The sequence below is a fragment of the Pelodiscus sinensis genome, chromosome 20, assembly GCF_052426305.1.
Source record: "Pelodiscus sinensis isolate ZL-2025 chromosome 20, ASM5242630v1, whole genome shotgun sequence".
Lineage (NCBI taxonomy): Eukaryota > Metazoa > Chordata > Testudines > Trionychidae > Pelodiscus > Pelodiscus sinensis.
The window spans coordinates 1,911,809-1,937,519 of record NC_143071.1 but is presented as its reverse complement, the minus strand read 5'-3'; the positions used below and the strand labels follow the sequence as shown (position 1 = coordinate 1,937,519).

Genomic DNA, 25,711 nt, shown 5'->3' with positions numbered 1-25,711 from the left:
ACTCCGGAGGGAGCGGCTGTGGTCAGTGGCAGGATGCGCATTATACAGGCGCTTTGTATCTTGTGACACACGGATAGGGGAGGTGTAAGGTGTGTGTGTGGAGGGGGACCGGGAGGTGTCACCGTGCGCCAGGCCTCTCTCCATCACCTTCCCAGGAAGAAACACCAGGGACCACCCTGGCTCTCTCCACGGCAAGTCAGTGCTGGGACTGGTGGAGCATCTTCTTTCCTCAACACAATGGAGGGCTCCCCCTTGGCCTTGGAGGGTCTTGGGGCTCCAGCTGATTTATTGTGGGCTGCTGTCCCACAGCCTAGGAGCCTCAGCGGCTGGTGCCTCCAGCTGGGCTAGCCTAGCTCCCCTCCCCCACAGGGAACTCCCTGGGTCCTGGAGGGGGGCCCAGCCGGCTCTAGAGGGCCAGGGCCACACGGGGCTGGGTCGGGGAGGCAGAGCCGCTCACACGGGTGTCTGCCAGCGGCGGGGCCGGCCCTGCGACCCAGCACTGACGGGATACGGGCGGGGGTCGGGGAGGCGGCACATGCAGCCACAGGCCAGCGGCCCCCCGCGAGGGCCGGAGACCCCCCCTCTGCCGTCCGAGCGCTGCTGCGGGGGGGGGGGGCGGGGGGGGGCGGGGCGCGGTGCAGCGGGGCGGGGGGGGGGGGGCGCGGTGGGGCGGGGCGGGGCGGTGCAGCCGGGGGGGGGGCGCGTGGGGCGGGGCGGGGCGCGGTGCAGCCGGGGGGGGGGGCGTGGGGCGGGGCGGGGCGGGGGCGGTGGGGCGGGGTGCAGCCGGGGGGGGGGGGCGCGTGGGGCGGGGCGGGGCGCGGTGCAGCGGGGGGGGGGCGTGGGGCGGGGCGGGGCGCGGTGCAGCCGGGGGGGGGGCGCGTGGGGCGGGGCGCGGGTCTCTCCTCCCCGCAGGGCCGGGGGGGGCCCGGGGGCGGGAGCAGGTGCAGCGGCACGTGGCCTGCGCCGCCCCCTCCCCGCCGGCGGCCGGGGGCGGGCGCAGAGCAGCGCGGAGCCGCCGCCTCGCTCCCTCCATCCCCGCGCCAGGCACCGACCCGCCGCCTCGCGCTGCCGGGCTGCCCCGGTCGCTGCTGCCCGGGGGATGCCGCTGGGCGCGCGGGGCCCCGCCGCGGGGAGCCCTGAGCACGTGAGTGGCCCCGCGCGGGGAGCCCGGGGGGGCGCGGGGGCCGGACGTGGAGGGGCACAGGGATGGGGGGGGCAGGACGGGGAGCTCTAGACCGGGGCTGGAAGGAGGTGCCAGCTGGGAGTGGTTGGAGGGGGTGCTGGGTGCTGGGGTGGCGTGGGAGTGGGGAGTGCGTGGGGTGGGAGGGGGTGCCAGCTGGGAGTGGTTGGAGGGGGTGCTGGGTGCTGGGGGGGGTGGGAGTGGGGAGTGCGTGGGGTGGGAGGGGGTGCCAGCTGGGAGTGGTTGGAGGGGGTGCTGGGTGGGGGGGGCTGGGGGGGGGGCGTGGGGTGGGAGGGGGTGCCAGCTGGGAGTGGTTGGAGGGGGTGCTGGGGGGGGGCAGTGGGAGTGGAGGGGGTGGGGGCTGGGGGGGGCTGGGGGGGGGCGTGGGGTGGGAGGGGGTGCCAGCTGGGAGTGGGGTGGGGGGGCGTGGGAGGGGGGTGCTGGGGGGGGGCAGTGGGAGTGGAGGGGGTGCCGGCAGGGCGTGGGGTGGGAGGGGGTGCCAGCTGGGAGTGGTTGGAGGGGATGCGGAGTGGTGGGGAGGATGTGGAGATAGGAGGGGATGCTGGGTCGGGGGGAGAGGGTGCCAGTCTGCCTCATGTGAGTGAGTTTTGATTGTGAAGCCAGACTTTGGAAATGGTTCTGTGGAGACATTGTGGCTGCGTCTAGACTGCAAGCCTCTTTCGAAAGAGCGTCTAGACTACAACTGGTACTTTCAAAAAAGCAAGCCGCTCTTTGGAAAGAGCGCACCAGGCAGTCCGGATGCTCTCTTTCGAAAAGCACAGTTTGCATTTCATAGCGCCCTTTTTAGGAAGATCACTTTTGAGACGTTTTTTAAAACCCATGTGAGGGGAGCAGAGCTATTCAGGCCTCCCGCCCACCATGTGCTGCTAATAACGGTGAGCACAGGTAAATAGTAACCAGGATGCTGAGAGGGGATACAGGGAGCAAGTCTCGCTCCCTCTGCAATGCTCCTCACCTCTGTTTGCAGAGGGGTGCCCTGCGGCCTGCGTGTGTGGGGCGGGGCGGATGCCTCGGACCAGTGGAGAGAATGAAGTCTCTCTCCAGGTGTCACACTCTGGGGAGCGAGGTGCTAGAGGGCTACTGCTCAGGAAGTGCAGGTGTCTTAATTAGGGTGCCTCTTGCGTCCTGTCTCATGCCTGCTGGTGAAATACTGGTTCCAAACCCGGCTGCCCGGCCTACCCTGGGCAGGGGGCTCCGGGGCGAGCGGGTCACACCAGCTGCGGGGGACTTGGGCATCCGGCTCGTAAGGTGGTGAGTGGCTGAGTGGTTGCTCAGGAAGCTTTCTGCCAGGTGGCAGTTCCTGTGGCCAGTGGGTTGCCTCCGCGCGTCCCCTCTGTTCTCGCCGGCGTGGGGGAGCCTGCGGGCTGGCGTGGGGGAGCGCAGCGCAAAGCCCTTTTTATTGTTTCTTCTGCAGCCTTCGCGGAGAAGTTGGGTTGCTGTGCAGAATAACAATACAGAGCAAAGCTCCGCCAGGGGCCCTGCATTGCCATCCCAGCCTGTGCTGCTTGGGGGGGGTTGTGTTTCCAGCTCCAGACACCCCTTCTTCCCTGGTTAGCGCGCACGTTATTGTGCCTCAGCAGGGGCACACAATGAGTGTTTCCCTCGGAAATCATTATAAAGGCAGCGAAGTAGCTTCGGGGGATACAGGCCATAACTTTAGCAAGCCCAGCTGCAGCGCCGAATTCCTGTGGTGGAAGATTACCGGATTGTATGAACTGGTAGCTTGTCTTTTTTCTTTTTTTCTTTCTTTCCTAGCTCTGATAGGTAGTGTTTGCTAGCTTCCTCCCTCCCTCTGATAGGTAGTGTTGCTAGCTCTGGCTGACTTGTGCAATGTAATATCTCTGGGTGGGTGGGTGGCATGGAGGAAAATGGGTTTAAGAAGATTGTTTAAAAATGTGTTCTGAGTTGGCAAAGCCCTCAGTAGTTCAACCAGAAGAGCGTGCCCTCGTGAAACCTGCCATAAACTGTAGTCTGGCAGCTAGTGAAAGAGGATCTTGGGGGTGGGACCAGAGGCAGACTCCTCTGCAAGGAAATCTCATAAAAATCTGTAGCACGGGTGGGTCATTTCCAATGATTTCTTCAAGCAGTGGAGTTGCTGTTGAGAAGTTCTGCAAGGGGTGGGGAGTAGGTAGGCTTTTGGGTAAGTCCCCGTCAATGAATTAATTGAATAGATGATTGTTTTTTAAAGATCAAATCTGCAGCATTTTATTTGTTTGCAAAAATAAATAAATAAATAAATCAAAATCCGGCAGAACTCCTTATTGAGTTTACATTATGGATTCTTAACAGGTGTCTTAATTAGGCACTGTTGTTAACAGGAATATAACATTAATTAAAATCCGACCCTCCAGGTGGATGTAAATTGTAAAGAAAAAGTTGCATGACGTGCAGCCTGATTAAAGAGGAGGAAAAAGTGGGTGGGGAGGGTACCTGGGGGGGACCCTCTCTCTGCTTTCTGACCTGCACATCTCTGATAGCTGTGTGAAGCTGCTAAGGCCGAGGAATATGGTTTGGAATAGAAGCTGTTTGCATGGGAGTGCAAATCGATCCAAGCTTGTGCAGCTTCCTTGTTTTTTTCTTTTTTTATTGGACGCCTGCTTCTGTCTCAAAGTCATTTCACTCTAAGCAAGGCTTGCCATGCTGTAGGGCTAATCTCAAACATTGCTTTTGGGAAACGGGGGGGGGGGGACCTTTTTAATCACCCGTGTTGTAGGTGCTGCAAAGGTAAAAACTGGGTGCACTTATTTAACTCCTTGTACGAGTGTGGGTCAGTTTCAGTTGGTATTTACAACAGGGAATAGAAAATGCATGGGGTTTCACCCCACCCTTCTAATGTCGGCAAGTGCGTTAGAAACCAGAGAAGCCCTTCTCGCAGTGTGGTGCTCCGTGCTGCTGGTGGAAGGTGCTAGCCAAACTATGAGGCAGCATGTTCTGCAGGGAACAGCTGGGCGCTGAGGGTGCATAAGATAATGCAGCTGGTAGGTGGAAGGGAAAGGCGGGAGAAGTGCCCCTCACACCAGTTCCCCCTCCCCCAAAGCCAGGGCACCCAGGGGCTGCTAGCCTCGCCCAACTCCTGCCTTGGGAAGAGTAGAAGAGACTTCATTAGTGTGTGGGGCACGGGAGCAGGGATTTCTCGGCTTCTCGCTCCAGCAAGCATGACATTACTGACATTGACTATTTTGAGTTGCTTTTCATAAAGGTTTGGAACTGGCTTGCTGCCTCTGTGAAAACCTGGCCTTGGGCAGGAGTGATTTCCTGCTGCTTTGTTTTCTCCCCAGCACTGATACGGTTGTGGCCTCTCTCGCTCGGGGAACGGGGGATTAAATGCTCTCGGCGGGGGCGGGAGAGGAGCCGCGGAATCGGTGTAGGTGGCTGTACATTTTGGGAAGCTGGGAACGCTTCAGGAATGCCCTGTTCTTTCTCGCTGCAAATTCGGGATGGCATTTCCTCATCCCCCGGCTGTTTCTTCCATCAGACCGAAGGTGTGTTGCTATGTGTGTTATGGTTGTGCCCGCAGGCCTCGGTCCCTCTTCGGGTCTCATAGCCCTGCGAGCTGGACAAACACCGAGTACCACAGCCCCTTCCCTGCAGAGCTTTCTGGCTTTAGGAGGAAATGGCTGCGCTGCGATTAGACCACACGCAGCGAAACGCGGAGGCCATTGTTCCGAACCGTAGAAACCCAAAACCTGCCTGAGGTGTGTGAGCGGTGCGGGGTCAGGAGTTGTGTCAAAGCACGCAGGACTGGCGGGCCGGCCGGAAGGGTCTGCTGGCTGCTGGGAGCCCGTTTTCTGGAGCAAAGGGCTTTGTCTTTGTACGAATCAGAGGAAACACAACGCTGATTATTTTCCCTCCTAAAATAATTCATAGTTTGTTTAAAATAAACTCTCCTCATTGGGAAGGGGATGCAGGCGCCGCGGCAGAAGAGGCCCAGGGAGACTTTGCCACAGGGCTCCAGCCCGTCCTTGCAGAGTGACGGGTAGATGGTGTCGGGGGTTGGCTGTGGGATGGGCCAGCAGGGCGGATCGCTCTGTCTCCGCGGTGCCATTGAGCCCAAAGGATTGTGAGTCTGCAGGTGGGTCCGGTCTGATGGGAGCGAATTCAGGCGAGCGCACAGATGGAGAGCGACTGGACGTTCTTCTGTGATCCTGTGCTGGGGGCTCAGAACGGCAGCTTGTACGTAGGGACGCGCAGGAAAGGGGAGGAAAACGTCCCTTCAAAAACGCGGTGGAGGGAAAACCTCCCCCTCCTTAGAGTAGAGCAAAGCAATTGTAGCTGAGACAAAAGGTCACGTTTCTTGGGGGTCGCCTGCAAGGCTGTGGGGTGTCCCCCGCCCCCTTTGCTACTCTAAAGACGGGCAGAGGCCTGGGTCTGGTGAGTGAGTCCTAGAAACGGCTGGTGGGCAGGGTAAGGATTTTTCCATGGGATTCCTGCTCCTGGAAACAGTTTCCTTAGATTTCTCTTGGACCCGTTGCTTCCTCAGGAGCTCAGCTCTGTTAGCCTGCTGCATGTCTGCCTGTTAGCTCTCTGGGGGGAGACACACCTTCACTTCTTTTTTTTTCCCCTTTTAAAAAACATTTGCGTGTGTTTCTCAGGGCTTGTCTGCACGTAAAGGCAACTGTGACGATGCTACCTACACAGATGGGAGGGCATCGCCTTTTAATTTTTTATGGTCACGTGTGGGATGAATTTTGTTCTGTGCACCAATATGGGGATGATGTGCGATGTATCGTCTCCATGCCGGTCAACGTCACAAAATTAATCTGCATGTGGACAGTCTGTGGGGGGCGTGAAGTTGAGGGGTTCGGCGTGCAGGAGAGGGCTCAGGGTTGGGGGCAATGTTCTCTATACACGTGGATGAAGACGATTAGAATGTGTTTTATGTGCACCGAGGCCTGTGCACATGTGCACCACCAGCAGAAACAAAATGCCAGCTGTGCCCTCCCATTACATAGGAACGGCCGTACTGGGTCAGACCAAAGGTCCATCTAGCCCAGTGTCCTGTCTGCCGACAATGGCCAATACTAAATGCCCCAGAGGGAGGAATCACAACAGTAATCCTCATGTGATCCCTCCCCTGTCACCCACCTCCAGAGAAACTGAGGCTAGGGACCATTCCTACCCATCCTGGCTAATAGCCACTGATGGACCTAACCTCCATGAATCTATCTAGCTCTTTTTTGAACCCTGTTACAGTCCTGCTTTTCACCACATCCTCTGGCGAGGAGTTCCAAAGGTTGACTGTGCGTTGAGTGGAAAAAATACTTCCTGTTGTTTGTTTTAAACCAAACAAACATTGACATCCCACTGTTTCTACGAGGGCTAGGTCACTCAGCACCTCCACCCCAAGCATCGCATTTGTGTCTCAGGCCTACAGGATAGTCAGGCAGAATGAGCGCAGTGTTTGCTCCTTCTCCAGGCTGCCAGCACAGCTGCCTCTTTGGTTTATGCTTCCTGCTGCCGATCCATCCCGTTGCGATAGCTGTTCCTCCCCGTCCCATCAAACAGGCCTCTTCTCGTCCTCTTTAGATGAGGCTTTTGAATGTGTTTGCCGCTCTGTGCCAGACGGGGGTGCCCAGGATGCTTGCTAGCTGAGGTATTGGGTCCCCGATGCAGTTGGATTGGCACTGTGACGGCGGGTTGGGGGTCCCCCGTCTCCTGCACCCCGAAATGGCACAAACAGACTTCACCAGCCGGTGGAATAGAGGAAGTTTATTGCCTCTCCAGGATACAGCACAGCACAGATGGAATCTGGTCACAGGCCCCCTTGAGATGGGGGAGACCGGGCCCCTAAACTCCAGCCCCTTTCCCTAGGCTGTCTCCTCCATGCTCTCAGACAGCAACCAACTAACTCTCTTCCAGCCCTGCCCCCCAGCCAGGGCAGCATTCCACCTTCCTTTGTTCCTCTCCATGGGGGGTGTCTGGCCCTACTGGTTGAGAGGTCCCTTTGCATAGTGACTCATCCTGTTTTGCTGGGTCGTGGTACCCACGGCAGCCAGTGGGGGTTACCCCAGAGCCAGCAGCATAGAAACCAGCCAGGTACCCCCACTACGTCACAGGCACAGCCCCGGGACTCCATGTGGGGCAGGGTGCTCCTGCACAGAGAGCAGTCTGGATGGCTGCATCTGGCCACGCCTGGAGAAGTGCCCTCCTTGAAGACGTTTTCCGTGGGGTCCCTCATCCAGCGGGGGCCCTGCATGTTCACTCGTTCGTTCCGTAAACACAGCTTTTTAAGTGCTTGCGTTGGCTAAATGAGTTTGTCCTCCCAGTTTTTCAGGTGCATCTGCTGCGGCTAGATAAATGCCTCTGAAGGTTATGAGAGACAATGCGAGCCACGAAGGAAGGGCTTCCCTTTATTTGAATTGTCTTTTTGTTTAGCATGTCGTGGGGGGAGCTTTCAGCAAATAAATTTGTTCTCGTTAGATAGCCCAGGGAAGCAATTACGAAAACGACGGGCCAGGTCTGAGGTGGTCACGCAGAAGGAGCTGCCCGCCTATTGCATGAAGAGGCGGGGCGGCAAGACATGAGTGAAAGGAGCGCAGGGCGGTAGAGCCGCAGAGCCGCGGGGGCCAGTGTCGCTCGGAGCTGGCAAGACTCCAGCCCCGGCCTCGCCGTCCTTCCGGCTGTGGCTTGTGTCCTCGCCTCCACCCCTGCCGCCCCCAGAAAGGAGCCTCAAAAACTCCAGGCGGGAGGCTAGGCTGGGTGAGAATCCACCTCTTCTCCTTGGGAAGAGTCTGGTTTTGCCACTAGTTCAGGGAAGAGCATCCAGTGGTGAACCGGACACAGAACACCTTGCGAGAATTGCTACTGGCCTGCAATTCCCCGCCCTCCCTAATGTACTCGGGGTACCTGCTGCTGGGATGCCTGTTCCTTAAAGGTACACCCAGCGCCCCTCTCCATGTGCTTTAATTTTCCCAGGTGCTGGCACAGATCCACCCCGTGTCTCAGCGAAGCCCTGTGGGCGGGGTGTGATGGCGCCTTGGGGTTCCCCCGACTCCTGCACCCCCGTAGTGGCACGAACAGACTCCCCCAGCCAGTAGAACAGAGGGAGTTTATTGCTTCTCCAGGGTACAGCACGGCACAGATGTCATCTGGTTCCAGGGCAGGCCTAGGATGCCTCAGCCCCCCTTGAGATGGGGGAGCCTGGGCCCCTAAATCCCAGCCCATTGCCTAGGCTGCTTCCTCCATGATACCAGCCAGAAACCTAACTCCCTCACTTCCAGCCCTGCCCCCAGCCAGGGCTCCACTCCCCTTCTTCCCGTTGTTCCGCTCCCTGGGAGATAACTGGTCAGACAGGTTCGGAGCCCCCTTGCATAATGACTCATCCCCTGCCCTGCTGGGCCGTGCTGCAGCCAGCAGCCAGCAGCCAGTGGAGGTCACCCACAGCCCACTGCCCGGCATAGCAACCAGCAAGGTACCCCCACTACGTCACACGGGGGTATCCATAAGTGCTAGAAACTTGGGGGATTCCCTGTGGTTGCAGGGGGAGCCAATGTCTCTGCTACAGGGGATCTCTGGAGGACTTTTCTTAAATGGGCTTCTGTCTGTGCTTCCTTGGGCCGGGTAACAGACGTTTGAGGGGTTTTGTTTCTTTGAAGAGTGTCTGGGCTGATACGCCCTACCCACTCATTCCGAGTCCACAGTCAGCCTCCCTCGTCGGGTTTTGGGCCTATTCGTAAACATAAGGTCAGCTCAGACCTCCTTTTATGGCTTGCCTGGCCCTAGCGGGTGGTTCTGGGTACTTGCCCCACACTGTAGATGCTGGCCTGCTTCCCTTCTATTTGGGGGGGGGGGGGGTCAGGAGCCCTCTGCCTCTGTGAGTCAGCAAAGCCGTTTTAACTCTTTCTCTGCAGATTCTCCACCTGCTAGTCGAGTGTAAGGTCAGGCCCATGCAACCAGCCTGTTCCAGTTCCCTCCTTCCCCCGCTGAATGCCTTTTGAAGAAGCAGGCACGTCCCCAAGGCTGTTCGTTGGCGTGGCAGGGTGACTTTTTGGTGTGTGGGGGGGTGATATTCTTGGCACTTGCACCCCAACTGAGGGGGCTGAGGTGTTGAGACTGTAGCAAAGTTTTCGCTTCTCTGGCGTGAAACCTGGTTAACGACAAAGTTTCCAAGTGTTTCGCTAAAAATCTTTCCCTGCTTCCCTCTCGAGACTCCTGCCACGACACCATTTCACTAGTTCCCGAGGCAGCACAGTGTTTTCCAGGCTGGACCGGACCTGAATTTCTAATGTGTAAAACAATAGGAAAGAGGGGGAAAGATCCACTTTTCATCGGCCCTTTATCCATCACCAAAAAAACAAGCCAAAAACCCCCAGCCCCGAAGGGGAGACCCCTTTGGCAGGTTGTTTTAAAGCCGGGATGCTGCTAGTTCCCATTTCTTTTTCTGTAGAGACCGGTCCTTTTTGCCTTGTTACATTCCTTCTCCTCCCTCCTCCCCCAGATGCGGAGCTCTGTGGGTGGTGTCAGGAGGGAGGATTAGCAAATCTGTTCAAAGAGGGAGGTTGAAAAGCTCTTCTTCAGTCACTGCTCCTGTGCCCGAAATACCCAGGCGGATCCTGAGACCCTGTTGGCAAGATCTGCCTTGCAGCCAGTTGTTTTCCTTGCAGCCAGTTGCTTTCTCTGTGTTCCTTTGTTGTGGTCTGGGCACGTGGGCAGTTTTGTGTTTATTTTACTTCAACCTAAAACCACTTTGCAGGCTGCTCTGCTGGGTACATGTGCCACCGCTCATGGTGTGTAACAACACGCCTCTTGCTCAGGGGAGCTGCCAGCCACCTGCTCGCCACGGCCCACGCGGGCAGCAGGAGAGGAGTAACTGCTGGCACAAAGGGGAGCAGGAATGTTCCTGCGCAAGGGAGACTTCTTTTCGTTTGCTCCTTGGATTTTTCCCTTTAATGGCTATTTGCCACGTGGATGCAACAGCTCCGCCGCTTGGAAACAAAGCCCGACCGGGTGACCCTCTCTAGTCCGGCACCCGTGGGACCTGCTGGTGCCAAACCACAGAGGGCGATTCTGTTTAGCAGCATGACCTGCGCTTCCACTGCTGAGCGGGCTCGGAGAAGACATTGGGGGTAAATTAGAGCTAAAGAACAGCACCGAGCCAGGCCTGGTGGCCGTAAACAGACTTTAAGGGACAGCGGGAAACTTGGCCACCCCCTCGCTAAGTGGGCAACCGGCCAACTCGCATCACGCCGGACCACGGATGTTGCCGGACCAGCGAGTGCCGGAGTAGAGAGGTTCAGCCTGTAATTAGAGGCACATTCTCATTCGAAGAGACGGGGGGGGGGGGGGTTACTGTGTGAAGCGCTGACGAGTGACCTCGAGGCGTTACAGGAAGCACGCACGGCCGAAGCCCTGCCTGGGAGCTGGGGAGCCGAACGGTGGGCCCTGTGTCTGATGGAAACCGCTTCAGGCCGGGGGGTGCGGCGATGCTCCTGTGTCTGGGAGTGACCGGGCGCCTGTGTGGAGCTGTGCCTAATGGCCCCGGGTGCTGGATGCGCTGGAGGGAGGCGCGATAGCACAGCCTTAGGTAGCTGGTGCCTTCGCTTCCCTGCGCCCCGCCTCGGCTCGCGCCTGCCCCTTCATGCCACAGACTTGACGGAGCACCCTGGGGCCAGCCCCTGGCATAGCCCTGCCAGTCCGGGCTGTGCGGCTCTAGGCCCTGACTTGTCCGGAACTAGAGTTAACTCCAGGAGTGCGAGCAGCCGGTCCCGCCCTGTGCTCGGCGGTTGCGCTGCTGCGTGACAGACCCCCGGAGCAGACGGGGCCAAGTCAGTCTGACCCGTGTGTGACTGCATGTCGAAAATTCCACCTGGCTTCCCCCCGCCCATTAAAATGCTCCTGATGCAGAGTGGCCGGAGGGCGGGGGAAGGCGTGAGAGCCCAGCGAGTGCAGCAGCTCCTACAGCACTGCGGATCTCTGCCAGCTGCACTGTTAAATCTTGTCTGTGCAGCATTTCTCTGCAAGGACCCGGGGCCGGGAGAGCCCAGTGATCTGTCTCCCAGGGGCTTTCCCTCCCCCAGCCAAGCCGGGCGCAGGTGAATGGGATTGGCAAATGGAGGTCAAGCGGTGTTCAGCTCCCAGGAGCGTGGTGCAGAGATTTACAACTCTTTCCTGCTCCACTGATGGACAATTAAAGTGCTGCATGGTTGGCAGGGAGCAGTGTCTCGAAGAGGCAGCAATAGTCCGAATAAATCAGTCACCTTCATTTAAAGGTCTGAGCCGGGCTGCATTAAAGGCACAGGGCATGCGCTGTCTGAAATCCAGGCAACCGTAATTTACAGACATTCTAATGGATTCCGCCTGTTTCTTTTGGGGACTCAAATTCTTCTCCCAGATTAAGGCCGGGAAACCTTCCCACCTTGCCCTTCTCGGGGCTGGAGCTGTGCAGGGAGGTGGGTAGGAGGGTGAGTGGGAAGCACAGAAGAATGTTGGTGACACATCAGTGTTGTGTGTTCACGTAGCATCCTCCAGCAGTGCGCCTGGGACATGGGTTCGGATCGTGTGTATGCACACACGCAGTGCTACCCAGAGAGCTGCCGGCTGGGCGGGGACAAGAGGATTGGTGATGCCGTCAGTGCCCTGCACGATGTCAGTTGGGTTATGATCTTCCCCGGTGTTGTGTTTGCAATTGAGCCGCGTTGCACGCAGTAACAAAACTCCAGGAATCCGCAGGTTCCAAGCACTGCTGCTTAGCACTGAGCATGCCTTTGAGATGTAGGGCTGAAAAACAAACGCCCTCCCCAGCTACAGACTGGGAAGGTCTTGGCTCCCCGCCGGGTACCGGCGGGTTTGAGAGCGCGATCTCTGGCGGAGGAAAGTCTGAGTGTCTGGAGCAGCCTGCGGAGGGGTTGGCTTGGAGCTGCGGTTGAGCTGCTTGTTGGATGATAGTGGTTGAACCTCAAGACCGCTTCCCCCAGCAGCTCGCGGTGGTCGCGTAATGAGCTGCTTCCTTCTCGGCAGAGCCCCCGTGGAAACAGCGCGTGGCTTGCTGCTCTTTCAGAGGGGAGCTTGTGGAAGGCCGACAGGCAGAACCCAGCGTGGCCCCTCTGGCGCTCGAGCCCCTCCTGCAGCCGACTGGCACCCAGCTCAGGCTGGAGCGCAGTCGCGCTGTTCTCTCTGTGTCGGTGCCGCTCGCTGGGACAGCCCCGCGGCCAGGAGGGGTGGGGGTTACACTTGCACCGCTGGGCTGTCACAGGTGTCACGTCACGGCTCTGGTTGGGCACCCAGCTCTACGTATCCGGGGGAGGGCGGGCCCCGGGGCTGGAGGACATTGCTGGCGCAGGCCGATGCACTCTGGGCGAGCCGGGCAGGCTGCAGGACGCCACGCTGCCACTGGCACTGAGCAGAGGCAGAAGGCACGGGGTGTGCTGAGAACGCCAACCAAGACCTCTTCCTTGGGTAGCCTTGGAGGGAACCCTGGCAGCTCTGTGCACTCCCCTGCATTTGCCATTGGGAGCAGTGGATCCTGGCCCCCAAACCGCCTTTGTAGGTAGAGCTGCAGAGCATGGCGTCGCTAAGTCCACGGGCTTGCCTCCACGACCTCCGTCTGCCGGGAACACGTCTTATGTAACACGCGTATGGCTGTGTCTAGAAAGGGGTCATCTGCCTACAGACCGCGTATTGCCAAGGTAACTAGCAGCCCTGAGCGAGCTGCGTCTTGATCTCCGTAGCAGCGTGGCTGAGAGCGCCAGGCAGGGACCGCGTGATGGTTTTTTTTTTAATAAGTTTTTATTTAACTTCCATGAAGTTGCCATGGTTACTCCCAGGCATGGCTTCCGTGGCTGTCTTGCCTTAAGTGCAGCTGTTAGCATTAAGAATTAAAACATCTCCATTTGGAGCTTCCCTCGTCGAGCTCGGCCGTAAATCCTGCTTGTGCTCTCGTGTGGAGGGCGGCTGCTGCAGGGAGCCGTGGAATGGGATATTCTCGTGCAGCGTTGCGAGAGATTGGGGATGGCAGGATTTCGCTCCCACTCTACAATTATTTATAGCCAAGAAGAGAGAGAATTGAGAATGCAGCGCTCCAGTCCCCATGAACACGGGGGGTGGGTGGGGGGTGAAAGAAATTTCCTCTCTCAGCAGAGCTCTTGTGCTGCTGCCTTGTTGTCTTTGTAAATTCAATGCAAAATTGATGCACCCGCGCTCCGCTGCCACTTTTCTCCTGCTGCTGCTTATCCGCTGGCCTGGTTCATGGCATGCTGGCTTCCTTGCTTCCCGCTAGTGTCCACGCCCGCCTCCAAACCCCTAGCCCGGAGTGACCCCCGGCATCTCCCGCCTTGACAGCCGGAGCCACCTCCTTGGATTTGGGGGCGCTTGCCTGGCCCGCTTCCTGGTGTCCGTGCTACAGATGCAGAAACAGGGAGGCCTCACCACTGTCTCCCCCACGGCTGGGACTGTCCAGTCTCCCCACAAATCCATCTGCTGCCTCGGGGTAAAACTCCATGAGGAGCCCGGCCAGGCCTTGCAGCCCAGCCCCTCTGGCCTCCTCCTGCATCGTCTCCAAGCCTGCTCCTAGGTCCGTGTCTGGCAGGACCCGCCTTTCCCACAATGCCCGGGACACATCCCTGCCCGTGGGGAGGGGGCCAGACGTATGCGCTAGCTTTGTACCTGGGGTGTCTCAGCCCGCCGCTCGCTGTCTCCCGCGCTTCTGCTTTCCCCATTGGGCGCGGGGGCAGCGTCTTGTTCTCCTGGTGCCTCGTGCGGGGACTGGTTACTGCTGGCAGAACCTGCCCGGGCTCGATTCCTTTGGCGATAGGGGCGTGTGGAGGGGGACGACGCCGGGTCATGAGCTAGTCAGGGAAGAGGCTGCTTTGCTCATGGACAGTGACTGCGGCCCAGGCACGAAGAAACCCCGTTTGCTCCCCCGAGGGCTGAGTGGAGGAGCACGCTGCCTGGGGCGGAGGGGCCTGGAGGGAGACACTGAACATAAGAACGGCCAGACGGGGTCAGACCAACGGTCCGTCCAGCCCAGTGTCCTGTCTGCCGACAGTGGCCAATGCCAGGTGCCCCAGAGGGAGGGAACAGAACAGGGAATCCTCATGTGATCCCTCCCCTGTCACTCGTTCCCAGAGAAACAGAAGCCAGGGACACCATTCCTACCCATCCTGGCTAATAGCCATTGATGGACCTAACCTCCATGAATCTATCCAGCTCTTTTTTGAACCCTAGTAAAGTCCTAGTCTTCACCACATCCTCTGGCGAGGAGTTCCACAGGTTGACACTGCGCGGAGTGAAGAAAAACTTCTTTTGGTTTGTTTTAAACCTGCTGCCCATTCATTTCATTTGGTGACCCCTAGTTCTTATATTGTGGGAGTAAGTAAATAACTTTTCCTTATTCACTTTTTTCACACCAGTCATGACTTTATAGACCTCTATCATATCCCCCCTCAGTCTCCTCTTTTCTAAGCAGTAAAGTCCAAGTCTTTTTAATCTCTCTTCATATGGGACCTGTTCCAAACCCCTCATCATTTTTGTTGCCCTTTTCTGAACCTTTTCCAAGGCCAGTAGATCTTTCTTGAGATGAGAGGACCACATCTGTGAGATGCCCACATCTTGAATACTGCACGTAGTTGTATACAGAGGCAATACGATATTTTCTGTCTTATTCTCTGTCCCTTTTCTAATGATTCCCAACATTCTCTTCGCTTGTTTGACTGCGCTGCACACTGAGTAGATGTTTGCAGGGGACGATCCACACTGACTCCAAGGTCTTTCTCTGGCCGTGTTGGGGCAGTGCTGTGCCCCGGCCAGTGACCTGCTGGCCACATTCTTTCTGCTGCGGGGGAGCAGGGGATGTCGGCGGCGTTGGCTGAGCTGGGAGTAGCAGAGAGATGCCGTTGTAACAAAGTGTTGTGTGTTGCACCCCATTCCCGTTCCGGCAGCGGGTGCTTCGTAGGATGCAGCTCCCTGTTCCACCCTGCCCGACGGGTTCCTGGCTGGCAAATGGGGGGTGCAAATGGACTCTTGCTTCCCTGGGGCACCATGGAGAGGGAAGGGGGGGCTCAGGGAGGGGCAGCCAGCCTGCTCCGTGAGCACCGGGCCGCCAGTTGCTCTTGGCTTGTGGCTCTCGTGCATCGGTGGATTTGCACCAGCCTCCAGAATGGACGTTTGCTTCCGCAGCGTGTGGATTCTGCTGCTTTCGTCCATGTGGCCCACTTAGCGGCGCCGGTTGCTGCATGTGGCAAAGCTCTTGCGTACCACGGCAGAATGTAAATGGGGAAACTCTGCTGGGCCGGCCTGGGAGGTGCAAAGCGCCGTGCTTCCTGGCTGTGGCTGCAGGCTCCCGCCATTAGCTCGCATGGGGCTTGTGAGCGGCCCCTTTCCTGCCCCTGCAGGGAGACGCGCTGCTGCTCTGCTTCTCTGGGCCCAGCAGGGAACGTGCTTCGTTGTGCTCTGAAGAACAGAGACACCAGAGGAGCAGCCGGCTCCTAAAACGGGAGAGCGTGTGGGGAGCTGTCAGGCGCCAGGTGTGGCTATGGCCCTGGGCTGGCGCGAGGAGGAACCGGTCCCCACCGCCCCAATAACCTGCTGCTGCAGCAGACACAGCAGGAGACCCAGTGCCCTGGGGGGCTGCTGGGTTCTGCGAATCTCGGCGCACGGAGTCCCACGAGGACTCGATTGGATGTTGCTCTCCCCCGGGAGCGGGCGTCACGGTTTCCAAACAGGTAGCCGTCTGCAGCGGGGCTGTGAAACCAGTCGCTGCGTTACCGTCCCGTATCCGGTCGGTGACACGGTGGCCCCGCTCTCGGGTTGCGCCGAGTGCAAATGCAGAGCCGCGGCGGGTCGGAGGGGGGTTAGCCAACTCCCCAGATGGGCAGCGTTTAACCAGTAACACTAACGGAGAAGCACCAGTTTATCAGTTAACAGGTCAACCTCTAACAGCCCTAATCTGCAGAGCATTCGGTCCCTAGTAAATTCGACTCCTAGACTTTAAGGTCCGAAGGCATCACCGTGAGCATGTGGCTTGCTGGCCGCGGACCCTCCCCCCGCGCTCTCCTGGCCGAGTGACAGCTGTCCTGACATCGTAGTCTGAAGACTTGCAATCCCCTTGAGACTCACTTGGCAAGGCTCGGGCTGAATGCGTCTGCTCACCAGCGTGCAGCGGTGAAAGGACACAGGGGTGCAGCCGGCTGAGCTGCGGCAGATGCCAGCCGGGAGCTGTTTGAAGGGCTGGCAATAGGGCAGCACCTGTAGGAAATGCTCGGTTACTTTCACTGCTGTGCGATCGTGGGCGAAAACCAGTGTGGTGTGTGTGGCTGCCCGTAGGCGTGGCCATGGGGCTGTGTAGAGGGGTGGAATGGCCGCCCTCTGAGCCGGAAGCAGAAGAAACCCTCTGGGAGCCATTTTGGGGCCAGCCTAGCTCCGCCCCCTCACCTGACCGGAAGTCAAAGGGCGGGGCTAGGACTATAAGAAGGCTGCCTGGGAGCTCAGTCAGAGGCCAGCCTCCGAGGGAGCCAGAGGCCTGGCTGGAGCTCCTGCCTGGGGAGGCTAAGACCCGGGGTAGGCCGCCCTCAGCCACCTTCCCAGAGGCGGGCCAGAGACTCCCTGCCCCGGCTACTAAGGCCTGGCCCGGCCCGTCAGCTGAACCACTCGCGGACCCAGAGGACGGGACCGCACCGCTGGACCAGCTGGACCCCTGGTGGGTACGGGAACGCCGGGCTGGACAAGCCCCACGGGACACGACAAAGCTCCGACCTCTTAACCCCTGGATTGGGCCGCCAGCCCCTGCGGAGACGACGTGGGCCTCAACTCCCCGACAGGCCGCTGAGGCTACAGGTACTGGGGAAGGGGGGGGGAGACAAGGAGAGGCCCAGGGGGTAGCATGGGCTGAGGACAGCCCTAGGCCAGCAAGTTGCGGGCTGGAGCCCCTGCTGAGCCCGTAGCAGCTGTACGGCTGCATCCAGGGCCCCTGGGCCGGGGCGCAGTGGAGTGGGTGGGCCTGCGCCCCCTGCCACCCACTAACCGGGTGGCAGTCTCCCACCCCCCTTGCCACTGCGACAGCTGCACTGCCGGCCCCGCTCTTGAACTAAGAGCTCCTACAGACCTGTGGGTTTGTTTGCGGCCCCGCCTTGCGTTGGGGCCTGGCCAGCAGTTGCTGCCCTGCCCTGCTTGAGGGCCTGGGCATCCGTATAAGGGTTTTGGCACCCGGCCAGCACCCGGACCGGACCTTTTTAAAGGGCCAGGGCTCGGACTACTCTACGGCACGGAAGGGCCATAGGACGGACTAGCCATCCAGTGTACCAAGGCGGAGGATCCGCCTCCTAAAGGCCGGCTGGCCTATAACGAACCTTCCCCCGGAAGGGGGAAAAGCTCAGGCTATTGTGGACATTGCCGGAGGGCAGTGTCCCGAAGAGACCGCGCCACCTGCCGGCAGATATAATTCCCCGAGCAGACGGCAGGGGCGCTGTGGTGGAGCGGAAAGCCCGCTACAGGCTGGTGCCCGCTGGCTGTGAGAGGGCTGCCCCCTGCGAGCAGAGCAGCATGTGTCTCCCATGGCAGCAATCTGGGACAGAACCTCCCACCCAAGCCGGAGGCCCCCCAACACTTCGGTCCTCTCAGCCCCCTTTTGGGTGACCACAGCAGGCTGGTGCCAGGCCGGGGACTCGAACCCAGCAGTCCTGGTTCAGACCAGTGGCTGCCCGACAAGAAGCGTGGTTCCCAAACACCCTGTCCCCTCCGTGCTGGAAGAGGCCGGGAAGCATAAAACCTAGTTATGGAGATGCAGGAGCTAGGTTATGGTATATCAGTGTTTCCATGGCGATGGCTGTGATGTAGGACAGCCGAGGATGGCAGGGGAAGCAGGGAGGAACAGTCGCCAGCTCCTGTCTAACACATGAGATTGTTGTGATAAGTTACCCTGAGCCAGGCCAAAAAAAAAAGGGTTGCATTGTTATTCCAGGGCAGTGCCTCTCCCCTGTCTCCCCCAGACCGATGGGGTGCGCTTGGGGGAGGGCTGGGGATTGGCTGATGTTCCTCCCTACTGGAAACAATTGGAAATCTTCCAGCCCTCTTCCTTCCCCGGCCCAGAAAGTCCCAATTCATTTGGGGGGCTTTGGAAATCTGGCCTAGCGGGTGCTTGGAACTGCTGCCCTTCTGGCGGCACTGGGCTAGTAATTCTGCCGTCCATCCGGGACAGGAGCTGAACTTCGTCCTCATTATGTCTGTCAAAGTTCCGCCCTGCTCCCTCTCCTGCCACTTTTGAGCAGCAAAGGAGTAACTAAGAACATTGCTGAGAATTTGGGTGGCGAATTGAAGCTGTGGGGGGAACGTCTGTCCCCTTCCCACCCCGCTCCCGGCCTCGTCTCGCTGGTTTGAGAATTTCTCCAACTGGCTGTGACGACACGTTGGGGTTCCCCCATCTCCTGCACCCCCGAAATGGCAAGAACAGACTCCACCAGCCGGTAGAACAGAGGGAGTTTATTGCCTCTCCAGGGTACAGCACAGCACAGATGTCATCTGGTTACAGGGCAGGCCTAGGATGCCTCAGCCCCCCTTGAGATGGGGGGGTGTCTCAGCTTCTAAACCCCCCAGCCTGTTGCTGAGGCTGCTTCCTCCATGCTCCCAGACAGAAAACTAACTAACTCCCTTCCAGCCCTGCCCCCCAGCCCGGGTAGCATCCACCTTCCTTTGTTCCTCTCCATGGGGGGTAGCTGGTCAGACAGGTTGAGAGACCCTCTTTGCATAATGTCTCACTCCCTGTCCTTCTGGGCCACGGTACCGACGGCAGCCAGTGGGGGTTACCCCAGAGCCAGCAGCATAGAAACCAGCCAGGTACCCCCCCTACGTCACACTGGCTTTGATCGTTCTCTCCTTTCGCCCTCTTCCTTTCTCTCCCTTTTCCCCTCGTGAGGACAGATTTGCTTGCCGCGTCATGGCACCGTGACCCGGTTCGTAATAAAGAGGAGGCTTCTTAGAATTAAAGCCCCGCAGTGTTAAAAAAGCAGTCTTGGCAAGATTGAGCCTCAGGGGAATAGTCAATTCTCTGGCCGAGATCTCCATTTCACACACGCGCGCGCAGGCGTTACACCTTTTGCAACACAAAAGTAGTGGAGTTTCTAAAAAGATGGGGGAAGACGGAGAGGGGGAGCTAAGCAGCTGTGTACGCTGGGGGTGCGCCTGTCCGGCCCCCGGAGCTGTTGAGTTGGGGGTGCGGCTGCTTTGCTGCCACTGAGACATCAATGCTAATTTTCTCTTTTTTTTTTTTTTTGCCTGTTTTTCAGGGAACCCCCCCCCTCCCCCCCCCCCCCCCGCCTCTCTGCTCAGCTGCCCGCCCACTTCTAGCTCCATGTGAGTAATGACAGCAGCAGCAGCCAAACAGCCAGGCTCTTTACTATGCAGTCCTGTGAGACCGAGCGTCCAGGCCCGGCGTTAATTGAGAGAAGCCCTTAGTGCGGGGCTGGGGAGCCTATGGCCCGGGGGCTGGATCCGGCCCCTGGCTTGCCTGGATTCAGACCCTGAGCTCGGGGCTCCCCCCAGCATCAGGGAGCCGGTGCTGGCGCTCCAGTCCTGTGGCGCACCCAGCCCGTTATCACAGACACTAGAACTGGCAGGGACCTCGAGAGTCATCAAGTCCAGTCTCCGGCCCTCCCGGCAGGACCCAGCACCGTCCAGACCTTCCCTGCGGGTGTCTGTCCAACCTGCTCTGAAATATCCCCAGAGACGGAGGTTCCACAGCCCCCCAGGCAACTTACTCCAGTGTTTAACCCCCCTGGCAGGCAGGAAGCGTTTCCTAATGGCCAACCTCAACCTCCCTGGCTGCAGTTTAAGCCCCTTGCTGCTTGTCCTGTCCTCAGAGACCAAGGGGAACAATTTTTCTCCCTCCCCCTTGTGACCCCCTTTTAGATACTGGAAAACTGCTCTCACGTCCCCTCTCGGTCTTCTCTAAACTAAACAAGCCCAGTTCCTTCAGTCTTCCTCCCCTCGTGTTCTCTAGACCCTTCATCATTCTTGTTGCTCTTCTCTGGACCTTCTCCAATTTCTCCCCATCTTTCCAGAACTGGACACACTACTCCAACCAAGGCCTAATCCGCACAAAGAAGAGCGGAAGAATGACTTCCGGTGCACCCCCACTCCATTCCTGCCCCCTACCTCCTGCCCAGACCCCCCCCCCCCAGTCTGCTTCTACACCCCACTGACCCCCCACACTCCAAGCCTGATTCTCAGCAGCCCCCTGCCACACACTGAACGCCTTTGTTCCCACTGCAGAGTCTAGGGAGGCCCCCAGAATCTACTAGCCCGCCCCCCAGGCTCTGGTGTGCGAGGGGAACGTGGGGGCGACTTTCCCCTTCTCGGTCGGGGACCACGTCAGTGAGGGATTTTTGTTTTCTTGGGGGCATTTTTTGCTTCTCACTTTTGTGCGGCCCCCAGTTGATTTTCCTGTGGTTCAGTGGCCCCGACCCAAGAAAGGTTCCCCAGCCCTGGGTTAGAGGCTGGAGGTGTTGGGGATCCCTAACCGCTCAGCTGGGCGTTGTGAGCCCTGGGGGGTGGGGGAGCAGGCCTAGACAGCAGGGGGTCGGAAGCCGCAGTGCAGGCAGCGGCGGTCGAAGGCCGGGTCCGTGGTTTGCTGGTCCTGCTTTTCCGTCTGCTATGGCCCACCCACGAGGGAGGATGCCACAGGCTCGTCCTCGCCAGGGCTCCCCCCCTGGGCTGCAGTGCGGGCTTACTGAGCAGGACTTGTACAGCTGCCTGGAGGGGTGGGGCGCCACTGGGCCAGGGGTCCCCAAACCGGCTCCCATGGCAGCAGTTCCCTTGCCTGCCCTGGGCGGAGGTGTGTCCCTCTGTGCTGGCTGCCCCGTGGTAGCCCACGCAGGTCGCCGGGGACTTGCTTGAGGCTCTGCGGCTGCTGCCGCAAGGGACCCTGCTCCAGTGCCCGGAGGCGCCGCAGCCTTCGTGACACGGCAGCTGGAGGGTGGAGGCGGCTTATCAAGCCCGTGGGTGCCAGGGTGGTGCGGCAGGTCGGACGTGGGTGGGGTGCCCGTGGCTGGCTGCAGAGCAAGGGCTGGTGTCTGCAGCAGGCGTGGCAAGTGGGGTCTGTGAGAGAGGCGCCCTCGCCCACGGCCCGCGCAGTCCGCACGCGCTTTCCCGGCCCCGAGCCGCCGCTTGGCGTCTGGGGAGACGGGGAGTGGGGGGCAGGCGTCAGGAGAACGTGGGGCTTTGCCTCAGCACGCTCCCGATTCTCCCCGGGAAGTGGCAGAGGCTCTTTGCCACCAGGCCTGGCCTTGGGCGTGGAGTCAGATGAATTCTGGGCTCCTGTTTAGAATGAGCTGGAGGCTGATTTGGATGGGAGACTCCTGCCCAGTGTTCCCTCAAGCTGAGCGCTTGGGCAGCCCCCCAGGAGAGATTCCAATGCCACAGCTGGCAGCATGTAGTGGTAGTGCACATCGGCACATGCCTGGGTGCACGCAGCAAAATTTATTCCGCATAGGTGGAAAAATGACGGGGAATATTCATCCTGCCCATCTTGTGCCCTCTGTTTTATTATACGGAGAGACGTTTGGCTGAGGCGACTGCCTGCTGGTTTCCGCCCAAGAAGGAGCACGAGCAGCGTGCCGAGGTGCTGGCCCAGGGCGAGGGATGGGTGTGCTCCGTTCCCAGCGCCGACGGGTGTGTTAGAAGCAATGGATGACGAGCCTTCCCCCGGGCAGCGGGAGCTGTTCAGTGCGGTAGGTCAGGACATAGGGAGCGGAGGGTGCTGGGGTCCCTGTGCGCGGTGGCAGGAGAGAAGAGGGACCAGTGTGAGCGCCCGTGGCAGTATCGTGTTGCTGCCACCGACCGTCAGGGAAAGGCGACTCGCTAGCGTCATGAGCTGGTGGAGACTATGACCGCGAGGGGCAAGCCCTCCTGCGTGGCAAGACCGGCCTGCACTTGCTCCTTTCTGCAGCTTCTCTTTCCTTTCCCTGCTTCCCGGGAAAGGGTGCTTGCCCTCGGCAGGACGTTGGCAGGGCAGCTTCCCTGTTGGCCGCGGGATTGCCGGGGATCCGGCGGGAGTGACTGGCCTCCGCCGGCCCTTTCGGGGTGGAAGGGAGGTGGGTTCTGCTTCTGCCTCTCCCTGCCACCTTGCTCGGCTTTCTCAGCCTTTCCGGAGGCCTCGCTGGCGACCCGCCCAGCTAGAAGGGGAGAACATCACAAACCCTCAGCGCGGACCTTTGGGCCTCAGCATCCCCCCACCTGCGCCCGGCCGGTGACAAGCCTCGCCAAGCCCGGTGGCAGGAGTCGGGGCCGCGAATGGGGCGCGGGGCGATGGACTTGGAGGGGGGAGCTTGAGTGTGAAGTCTAGCTGGAGAAATCGGGGGAGGGGTTGGTGGAGGGGGGAGATTCCACCCCCAGAGTCGGTGCTCTGCCTCCAGCCGCGGGCACAGGCTGGCGTGGAGCAGAAATCCTGTTTGGACTCGTCAGGCAGAAGCCTCTTCTCTCTTCCTTCTCCCTTCCCCCTCCTCCTTCCTCCCCTGTTCCCTCTTTTTCTCTTCCTCCTCCTCTCCTGCCTTCTCTTCTCTCTCCTCTCCCCTCCTCCCTCTTCTCTTCCTCTTCTTCCTCTTTTCCTTTTCCTTTCTCTTTCTTCTCCCCTCCCCCTTCTCTCCTCTTCTTCTTCTCTTCCTTTGCTCTTCTCTCTTCTTCCTCCCCTCTCCTCCTCCTTCTTTGCTCGTCTCTCCTTCTCTTCCCTCTTCCCTCCTCCTCCTCCTTCTCTCTCTTCTCTCTCCTTTTCTCTTCTCTCTTCTCTTCTGTTTGTACCTTTTTTGTGGTCTGAGTGCTTCATTTTCCAGAAGCTGTCATTTTACATAACCCTCTGCGCGAGGTACATCCATTCCCACTGCCAAAATCTCCATATCAAACACTTGTGACATGCGGCGGAGCTGACAGCCTGACGATCCGCGCTGCATGGCTTTACAAAGGGATGCTGCGTCTGGGAAGGATATAAATACACGCACAGCGCTGGCACAGCACACGCGCTCTCCCCCGTGCTCCCGCCGCCCGGTGTGTCTGCAGCCCCTGCGCCTCCCGCGAGCCCCTCGGTGAACCGAGGCCGTGCTAGGGACCCTCTGAATTCTGTAGGCGTCCTGCCCGCCCGCCAGCAGAGAGCGAGGTTCCCTTGGTCAGTGAGCCACACGTCTTCCCTGCGGAGCTGAGACACACCCCAGGGCAGCCACAGGAGAGGCGGGCCCAGGCCCCCCGATGGGGGGAGCGGAGGGGCCGGCTGCCCTGGGGCCAGAAACGCCAGAGCCCTGCACAGTGCGCTCTGGGGAGCACTGAGGGCTCCCGGTGGAGGCAGCCCCGCCCCTTTTGCCCCAGGCCCCGCCCCTTTTGCCCCAGACCCCACCCCTTCTGGGGGCACAGACCTGGGTGCCCCCTGCCTTGCCCAGGGGCCCATTGAGTGTGTCTCCTGGCGGGGCAGAGGGCATAATAGATTGTGGGTAGCAGACGTGAGGTGACCGGGTGAGCACCTGGCCCAGTCTGGCTTAGGAGCCGGGGCTCAGTCTAGCCACACGAGGATGCGCACACTCATTTCACACACGTGTGAGGCCGGGTTCGACACGCCTGTGCAGGCTGAGAAGTGGAAGGCCAGGGGTGGGGCTCAGGTCAGGCCCGAGGCGTTGGCAGAGCCGTGGCGAGCGGGAGAGGAAACGTGCTTGGTTCTCACCAGGCAACGCTCCCTCTCTTCCGTGCGCGTGCGAATTCTCTGCACGTGCTCCAGAATGGAGGCCGCAAAGGCGATACTGACGAATCCCGAAACGCTGAGCGAGGCGGCTATGCGGGTTAGTGATGCCTTCCCGCCCCGGGGCTAGCGGCTTGGGCGGTTCTGCCGTCCAGGGCTGCTAGGGAATCCCTTTCCGCGTGATGCACCTTCTGCCTTGCGGCAGGTGCGTGTTGCATGGCAGCCCAGTTGTGGGCGTTCCTGGGTCCAGCCGATGAACACAGCAGCAGTTGCTTTGGAACATCCCTCCACTCCAGCGCGCTGTCCTTTTCTGGCTTGCTTCTAAAGCCTTTCGCTCTCAGCAGGCCCTCGGCCTTCGAGCTCTGCCGTGAATCTGTTTGTCTCTGGAAGCGTGGAGGGATGAGCCGGCTGGGAATGCTCGGGGGGGGGGGGGGACAGGATATCCATCCCTCTGCCCCCCCCAGTGGAATTCCTCCCAGAGGGGTTCATTCATGCCTGGCTCCTTTTGGAACGAGGTCCAAGCGCTAGGGCGTTACGGCGTGGCATTTCCCGTGGGATCTGAGTGCGTATTGAGGAACCCTTTGTATGCTCTCCCTTCTCCTTCTCCTTCCACATCTCTGCTTCTCCTGGGAGGCCCCTCTCTCGTGCCCGCTGGGCACCCTCCCCACAAGTCCTGAAGCCCAGGGCTGTGCCCAGCTTGTACCTTCTCAACACGGGAGCGCGGGGAGGGGCTGTTGCCTTCCACCCTCGTGCACCCCAAGGCTCTTGACTCCTAAAGTCCATGGACAGGGAACAAGTCCCCCTCCCCCCCCGGGAAGTGCTGAAAACGTGGCCACGTCTGTCTGGCAGCATGAGCGCCAGGGAGCTGCGGTTTGCACAGGGAAGAAAGGAAGGGAGTGAAATGCAATCGCTTCTGAAAACCGAGACACCACCACAAACTCTGCGTTCTTTGGAGTGTCTCGTTCTTGGCTCAGATCTGAAAACAAAGCTCCCCTCCCCCCACTTTCTCTCCCCGGTCCCCAGTGCCGGCGTTTGCTGTTTAGAAGAAATGAAAACTCCTTCTCGCTGGAAGCTCGTGGAATGAAAATGATTCCAGAGCGTGGGGGGGAGGGGGCGCTTCTCCCCCTGTTAGCCCCCTCTTAGCAGGATAGGGACTGGGACGAGGGGGGTGAGGAATGCTGCTGCACCCCATTGACAGCAGTAGGATTGTCCCCACAGGGACGCGGCTGGGGGGGGGCGCTTCTCCCCCTGTTAGCCCCCTCTTAGCAGGATAGGGACTGGGACGGGGGGGGTGAGGAATGCTGCTGCACCCCATTGACAGCAGTAGGATTGTCCCCACAGGGACGCGGCTGGGGCGCTGGCAAACCTCTGGCTGAATGAAAGCGCGATGGGAGCTGAAATGACCGGGCGGTGCCTAGGGCCGGGTTTTGTCCTGCCAGGCCTCTGGGCGAGATGCTGGGGAGTTGATGGGAGGGAGGAGGTAGAGCGAAGGCCCCCGATTTCTGCTGTGCCTGGATGCACTCCAGAAGCCTCCCTGCCAATACTGACCCAGCCTGACCTTTCCTGGCTTGTGAGCGCTGACAAGAGCACAGCCTGTGATATATGGCTGGAGGCCAGCGCAGGGCAGCAGAAATAATTAGAGGTCTGTGCGTAGGGGGATGTGGAGACGAGGACGGTGGAGCTGAAGTGGTTTATAAAGTAATAAATGGCTGGGGGAGCTGAGCTCGTACTGTCTGGTGGGCTCTCGGATTCAGAGTCTACCATCTAAAATGGGCGCAACAAAGCTGCTTATGCATGGCACGCCGTTAACCCGTGGGACTGTCCGCCGCAGGATGCGATTGAGGCAAAGAATTGTCCATTCTTAAAGC

The 25,711-nt window shown here is 59.5% G+C and overlaps 1 protein-coding gene across 4 annotated transcripts in view; it reads left to right on the top strand.

Annotated features, from left to right (window-relative positions):
• Window positions 1–943: 943 nt before the first annotated feature.
• The window catches only part of RBFOX3 (RNA binding fox-1 homolog 3), a 198,088-nt gene continuing 173,320 nt past the window's right edge, over window positions 944–25,711 (top strand). For 3 of the 4 annotated variants that reach the window (XM_089772019.1, XM_089772018.1, XM_089772017.1), the window contains exon 1: window positions 944–1,144. The gene's annotated coding sequence lies outside the window, so the exon portion shown is untranslated. The remainder of the gene's footprint in view (window positions 1,145–25,711) is intronic. The other variant, XM_089772016.1, reaches the window with a different exon arrangement.